The sequence below is a fragment of the Ailuropoda melanoleuca genome, chromosome 3 (assembly GCF_002007445.2).
Source record: "Ailuropoda melanoleuca isolate Jingjing chromosome 3, ASM200744v2, whole genome shotgun sequence".
Lineage (NCBI taxonomy): Eukaryota > Metazoa > Chordata > Mammalia > Carnivora > Ursidae > Ailuropoda > Ailuropoda melanoleuca.
The window spans coordinates 106,965,208-106,972,862 of record NC_048220.1 but is presented as its reverse complement, the minus strand read 5'-3'; the positions used below and the strand labels follow the sequence as shown (position 1 = coordinate 106,972,862).

Sequence of the window (7,655 nt, the reverse complement as noted above, 5' to 3'; positions counted from 1 at the left end):
AACAGCCAAAACAGTCTTGAAAACAAAGGGTAAAGTTCTCAATTTTACACTTCTCGATTTCAAAAGTTACTGTAAAACAATGGTAATCGAGACAGCGAGGTACTAACATAAGGATAGATCATTGTAATAGAATTGAGAGTCCAGAAATAAGCCCATGTCAACTGATTTTCCACAAGGGTACCGAGTCAATGAAGGAAAAAACAGTCTTTCAACAAATGGTGCTGGGAGAATTGCATGGCCACATGCAAAAGAACGAAGTTGGATCCTTACCTCACACTATATATATATATAAATTAACTCACAGTAATGGAAATATCACATTGCCTTTAACTAATGAGGCTTCGGTTCATTTTGATAATGGGGCAGCTGTTGGCCTCTGAAGAAAGTGTCAAATTTTGACCCTCAAAAGGACTGGGAAAAAAGAGCTCACACTTTCCCCTGCTACCCTGTCTTAAACGTGATATATATAACATCCCACAACCAGCTCTGACCACCTTCTCTCAAGTACTAGAATGCCAACCTTGCCACTGAGACTGTGCTGTGAGCTCCAGGGTAAGCTAGGGTGGTCACCAACCTCCCTGGCTGAGTCAAAGTAATCAAAGCCTTCCTTTACCGAGGGACCCCTCAACCACATTATATCCTAAAACCTCAGTGCAGTTAAGAGGTGGGACAGGCCTAGCTTACTATTCTCCGTGTTTCTACTAAGTATAACACAACATGCTCTATGTAACCCTGGATTTTTTACACCAATTATACCAATCAACTATTATCCACATCATCAACTCAATTATGACCATAGCTCCAAATTCACGGATAGGACTGCAACAACCCTACTGACAGTTAAAAAGACCCTATTGATCTTAAGGAGGTTGGGCCTTCAGAAGATACTAGTCACACACAATTAACATGTAGGCAGATGGTTTATCAATACGAGCAACCCACGGAGAAGCAGCCCCACTCCAATCTTCTGTCACTTTCCTAACCCTAAAGAGAGCATCTCACCTCATCACTGAAAATGGTAGCATTCTTACACCTGAATTAAGGCCCAAGAAGGGTGAGGAGGAAAGGGGAGTCAGTGCAAGGCCTCAGACCTGCCACTTTTTTGCACTTGACATCGGGAGGTGGTAGGAGACCATCAACCCTCACTCTTCATGGCTGAATCCTGACTCATCATCTCATTGATTCGTAACATAATCATGCTCGCGAGTGAGTAGCGCCGTCCCCAGCTCATCAGTGTGGACCTGGACTGAACAATTGCTGAGTAGGTTGAAGTGAGAATGAAAATGCCTGTCCCAATAGCACTTTCTCTTAGAAAACAGAGCAAAGCCCTGTCCCTCACCTTATCCTTTTTGAGACTACATGGTCCCCACTTTCATAGGAAATGTAGAAGAGGTTACCATAAATGTAAAGCCTAGAGAGTATCCACCAGATGACACAACATTGACAAACCATGAAGCAAGGCTGACTCAAGTCAGAACGAAGCTTGTACAACTGTTACAACAAGTTCATTGTGAAGCATTAAGGAAAGAAAAGAATTGCTATGGGATGGGAAGTGGCGTTGAAGGAATGTCAGGGGGCTGGAAGAAAATTATCATAAACAATAGAGATCTTTATGCCTGCCTTGTTAGGCACAAGCCATGCTTGGCTAAAACTAACTTTGCTAGCCAAGCTTGGCTCCACTGAACTTTCCTGCTGGTAGAATTAGCATAGAAATAAAGAATTTTCAAACTAGAAGTTCTTTTAGAAAAGACCCAGTCTAGAACATATCTATATAGCTTTTAAAGCCCCATCTACATCTGAAAAGACTTATTTTTTTTTTAAGTTTAGAATCATTTTTTTAGAAGAACTATAACTTGGAGCTCAATAATTAACAAGAAAGGTCACTTACTGCATGCTTATTTTGAACCAGGCTCTGACCGGTTCAAAACAGTGCTTTGTGTATGTCTCATTTGTCCTCCTAACAGTCCAGTGAGGCGGCACTATTATTGTTCCCTTTTTACAGATGAAGAAACTGAGGTACCCTAGGATGAAGTACTTGCCAGGATCACACAGCTAGGCTGCTGTAGAGCAGGACACAAGAAGAGCTTCCCTGCTGAAAGCAGGGTAGAGGGCAGGGTTCAGAGTGAGGACGCTGTCAGCCTCCCTGCAGTCCATCCTTCTCTCCCCACAGTTCACATGACACTGTTTGAAGATCTCTGAAAAGAAAACCAGGAGATGGAAATTGAAAGTGGCAGCAGCAGCTAGGTCCCAAGTTTTGGGGCTGCTAGGTTGGTCCAGGACACAGCTGGGGCCACCCACGTCACCTAGTACCCATGGCAAGGAGGGGTCAGCTCGCAGGTAGAAGGCCTCACCTACTCCGTAGCACTCCCCAGCATGGGGGCGAGCATGCTGAATGTCTCCCTGAAGTCACATCCCAGAGAGCAGGAGAGACCCCAGTGTGTCACCTACCCCATCTCTGCATGAGGGTCAAGCCCTTTCCCCTGGGGAGGTGGTAATCCAACTGGCTATGAGGAGATAAATAAAGAGAACCCAGGCCACTAGTCAGAGAGGAGACCACAGCAGTGGTTTGAACCATCATGCTGCACATGGACCAGAAAAGTCTATGGGACCTTAAACTCACCTTCCTTACTTGTATCAAACGATGACCAGTATACAGATTTTCCATCCCTTTGCTCATGGCAGGACATGGCTAAAATAAATCACCTAGACTGTCCCACCAAGGAAAAAAAAATAAAAGAAGAAGGAAAGAAAACCAGAAGATAAACTGAATCACTAAAGTTCAAGGTAGTATAAAAACGTGACAAAGATAACTATTTTAATACATACTTACTTTTAAGGAAAGAAAGGGAAATCCTTAGGATCCAGAAACAAGCACAGAAATCAAAGCCCTATGAATAAATGGGAGCAGATGCCATGGGGACCCTGGGGGTTCTCAGCCAGAAGATGAGTCAGAGCTGGGGCCGGCCTTCTAACTCCCCTTCCTCCTTCCCAGAGATGACTTTGGGCTTAGGTCAAGCAGGGGGCTGGAAGGTTGCTCCCTGCATGAAGCTTGAAGTCTGGAAGTGTTGCTATTCCATCAAAAAGGGATTTGAAGACTTCCTTCCACCTTCCAAGGACACCCTGGAGAAGCTATGTGTCTGTCTGAGGACTTGTGTAGAAAAATCAAACACCCAGTCCTGCTCCTTGAGAAGGTACAGGATCTGAATTTACCCTAAAGGCTGTAGGTACCTCAGTCAAGGGACAACAACTAGCCCCTGGATGGTAATTCTCTAGAGAGACAACAGAAACAATCACAAAAACTACTCTTCCACAATGTAGGGTTCATGAGAAACCCAATTTTTTAATGTTAAAGGGCAGCTCAGAGGATGGTTGACCCTTGAATAACACGGGTTTGAACTACATGGGTCCACTTATGTGTATTTTTTTTTATAAGTACAGCACTGTAAGTGTATTTCTTTTCCTTATGATTTTCTCTCTTTTTCTTTTAAGATTTTATTTATTTACTTGACAGAGAGAGAGACAGCCAGCAAGAGAGGGAACACAAGCAGGAGGAGCGGGAGAGGAAGAATCAGGCTCCCAGCGGAGGAGGGAGCCTGATGTGGGGCTCAATCCCAGGACCCTGATCACGCCCTGAGCAGAAGGCAGACACTTAATGACTGAGCCACCCAGGCGCCCCGATTTTCTCTTTTTTTAACCCAAAACATTTAATTGGTTGATTTCCACAAACTCGACATGAAGCTTCTAACCATCACAATTCAGTGAAGTACAAAGTGATCCATTACAGGCTGTGGGAAGAAAAGACAGCACTAGGGGTTGAGGTTTCCAATCTTGGCTGGTCTAAGGGTAGGAGTGGGGGAAGGTTTCTTTTTAAACCTAACCCCTCATTTCAACGTGCAAAAGACTTATTCTGCCCGCTATTAAATTATATTGAAAACAAAGTGGGCTAAAAAGCAAATACTACTCTACGTTGTGGTGGAAAATTCGAGGAAAGAATGAGTCCTTCAAAGCAGGAGGGAGACAACTGGGGGAAAGTTCTGTGGTTCGTGCTGCTCCATTTTTACTTTCTGTGGTCTCAAGAAGGTCCAGTTTTTCTTCTCTTTCTGCACCTTTGGATATGCTTGTAAGGTTCTCCAGGTGTCCACATGACCTTCTCGACTTTCCTCAAAGTTTTTCTGCCACTCCCTTTCTCATTTGTATTTTTCTCCAGCTTCTATCTCTTCTTCCCTTTGTTGCTTCCTTTCATGCATCTCTTTGACTTCTCTCTCTTCCCTTTTAATTTCCAGGTCAGCAAAGCATTTTATGGTCTGTTTTTTGTTTGTTTTTTTTTTTAAGATTTTGTTCATTTATCTAAGACACAGAAAGAGAGCGTGAGCACAAAGGTGGGAGGGGCAGAGGGAGAGGGAGAAGCGGACTCCCAGCTGAGCAGGAAGCGATGGGGGTTCAATCCCAGGACTCTGAGATCATGACCTGAGCTGAAGGCAGGCGCTCTTGCTCTGGTCTTTTATACTGCTTGTTTGAACGGCTCGGGATCATCCTCCCCCACATTGTAGGTTTTCCTTCCTCCTTAATTGCTTTTTTCACTCTCACAGTGCGTTCTATGTATTCTTTTCCTTCTTGAATGATATCCAGAGCCCTCTTCTTTTGTTCCTGATCTAGGAGCAACTTGTAAGCTTTGTCCACAGCTTCAGAAGTCTTTTGTGCTGTCAGCATCATCTTGATTTGGGTCAGGATGCACCAATATGGATCACTGTTGAAACTTCTTTTTTATTCCTTCATCTGTCACTTCAGGATCCATCTGAAGCACCTCAAATTGGTTCAAAGGGAAATCGGAGGAAGCAGGACAGGTCAATCTTTCAATATGATCTTTGGATGTTAGAACTGAATCTCCCTTCTTTATTTGTTTCACCTCATTGTAGAAGGTCATAAATGCTTCCTCAGGGCTCCCTCTGCCAGCCGGAGCCCCACTCTTTCCCGGATCACCATTTCTCCTTCCTGATGATTTTCTTTTTTTTTTTTTTAAAGATTTTATTGATTTATTTGACAGAGATAGAGACAGTCAGTGAGAGAGGGAACACAAGCAGGGGGAGTGGGAGAGGAAGAAGCAGGCTCCCAGCAGAGGAGCCTGACGTGGGGCTCGATCCCGGAACGCCGGGATCACACCCTGAGCCAAAGGCAGACACTTAACCGCTGTGCCACCCAGGCGCCCCCCTGATGATTTTCTTAACAACGTTTTCTTTTCTCTAGCTTACTTTATTGTAAGAATACAATATATAATACATAGAACATACAAAATATGTCTTTTTTTTAAATAATTTTTTATTATGTTATAATCGACTATGTATGTTATCAGCAAAGGTTCTGGTCAACAGTAGGCGTTAATAGTTAAGTTTGGGGGGAATCAAAAGTTACACACAGATTTTCAACTGTGCAGGGGGTCAGCATTCTTAACCCCTGCATTGTTCAAGGGTTAACAGATCATAGAGAGATACAAATCACACGAGGAAATTAACTTCTAAGAGAGAAAACCAGCAGATGCAGCCAGCCTGTAAATCAGCATTGCAAGAATGGGAAATAAGAGCTGGAAATAAGAGAATAAGCAGGTCAAAGTAATTTAAAAGATTTTTAAACTGGGGCACCCAAGTAACTCAGTTGGTTAAATGTCTGACTCTTGATCTTGGCTCAGTTCTCAATCTCAGAGTTGTGAGTTCAAGCCTCACATTGGGCTCCACGCTGGGCATGGCCTACTTAAAAAGAAAAAAAAAGATTTTTAAACTTAGAAACCATAATGAAAGAATAGACTATTATGAGAAGAGGAACAGACAGATATGATAAATAACAAAATTCAACTCCTGAAAATAAAAAAGGCACTGCAATTTAGGACTCTCTGGATAAGTCAAACAAAAGATTCAGCACAGTAGAGGAAAAAATGAATGTACCTGACTATACATCTGCAGAAATCACTCAGAATGTAGCATGGAGAAACAAGAAAATGGAATAATTAACCAAGAAAGATGGAAGATAGAATGAGATGCCCAGCATAATCTATTAAAACTTCCACAGGAAAGACTCACAGAGTCAGTCCTCACAAGGAAAATGATGGAGAATATTCCAGAATTGAAGACATGAATCTTCAGATTGAAAACGCACACCAAGTTCTAAAGAGGGTAAGTAAAAACAATAGGTTTTGTTAAATATGATTTCTATTTCTTTAAAGATTTTATGTGTTCAGGTCTTTCCTCCCCATCCTTCTTTCTGGGTTTAATTTCCATTTCATCTAAATATTCAGTTTTATAGAATGAAAGAAGTAAATAAAATTATAAGAATATATTGGGGCGCCTGGGTGGCACAGCGGTTAAGCGTCTGCCTTCGGCTCAGGGCGTGATCCCGGCGTTGTGGGATCGAGCCCCACGTCAGGCTCCTCTGCTGTGAGCCTGCTTCTTCCTCTCCCACTCCCCCTGCTTGTGTTCCCTCTCTCGCTGGCTGTCTCTATCTCTGTCAAATAAATAAATAAAATCTTTTAAAAAAAAAAAAAAAAAAAAAAAGAATATAGATTGACAAAATAAAAAACAAATAATCTATAAAGGAGTAAATAACAGTAGTAAATGATAAAATAATGAACTATTTCTGTGTTTTAAGAGTCATTTCCTGGATGCTATTGCTGTAGAGCTAGTTACTGCTTGCTTCTGTGACAACTAGGCTACTTTCCTGTGTGCAGATCAGAAATCCACTTCTGGGGTCGTTTCACTCTCAGTGTACTGTCTATGCAGTCAGCAAAGCCTTCCAAGGGAAATAGACCAGCACAGGGAGGGAACCTGTGGGAAGAGGAAGGAGACCAGCAAATGCCAAAAACCTGATACCAAACCAAAGGAACTCAGACTAAGAGTGACACCCAGTGGCCAGACCACCTGCATACCACACGGGATGATTCCCAGGACTCCACACCCTGGCTATGGCTTTGTGGCCAGGTGGTTTGTGGGCTTTTTCTCTCATTGCTGTGTTTTGGGGAGGTCTGTCATCTAGACCGTGTTTTAGGGGGGTGCGATGAGACAATTCCCCTCTCCCAACATCTCCTGACTCACTTTCCCCTTCCCTACGCAATGTGCAGTCTCTGGTGATGGTGTCTATCCCACAGGTGACCAGGTGGAGAGGCCAACAGAAGACATTGCAGAAATAAGAAGTTCTCATGCCACCCTTGCGATAGAGGGGGTGATGTTCTTCATGGCGAGAGTATATCCCCTACAGCTAAGTCGGCTAAAATGTGATAAATTAATTTAGTGGTACTGACTTGCTGAAATTCAGGGAGAGGATATAAGATATTGGAGTGCCAGTGTAGACAATGCATTTCATCACAAAAAGGCCCTGATGAAATAGACCTGGTTAGATTCATCTCATTTCTGCAAACAAAGCTGCACGTATGTTTCTAAACTCTCTAGCAACAGCCAGCTTAGAGATTATGCTAAGGAAACGCTGGCTGAGATGCACAAACCCATAAAAAAAATTATAAAATCTGACACCTGTCCTACCATCCAATTAAAATGCTCTTTCAAAAGTTACCACCAATAATAACCACAAAATAAGAACTAGCCCATATTGGGGCGCCTGGGTGGCACAGCGGTTAAGCGTCTGCCTTCGGCTCAGGGCGTGATCCCGGGGTT

General features: G+C 43.0%; 1 pseudogene; it reads right to left on the bottom strand.

Moving 5' to 3' along the window:
• Positions 1 to 4,001: 4,001 nt before the first annotated feature.
• On the bottom strand, positions 4,002 to 5,948 carry LOC100477210 (annotated as a pseudogene).
• Between the last annotated feature and the right edge of the window lie 1,707 nt (positions 5,949 to 7,655).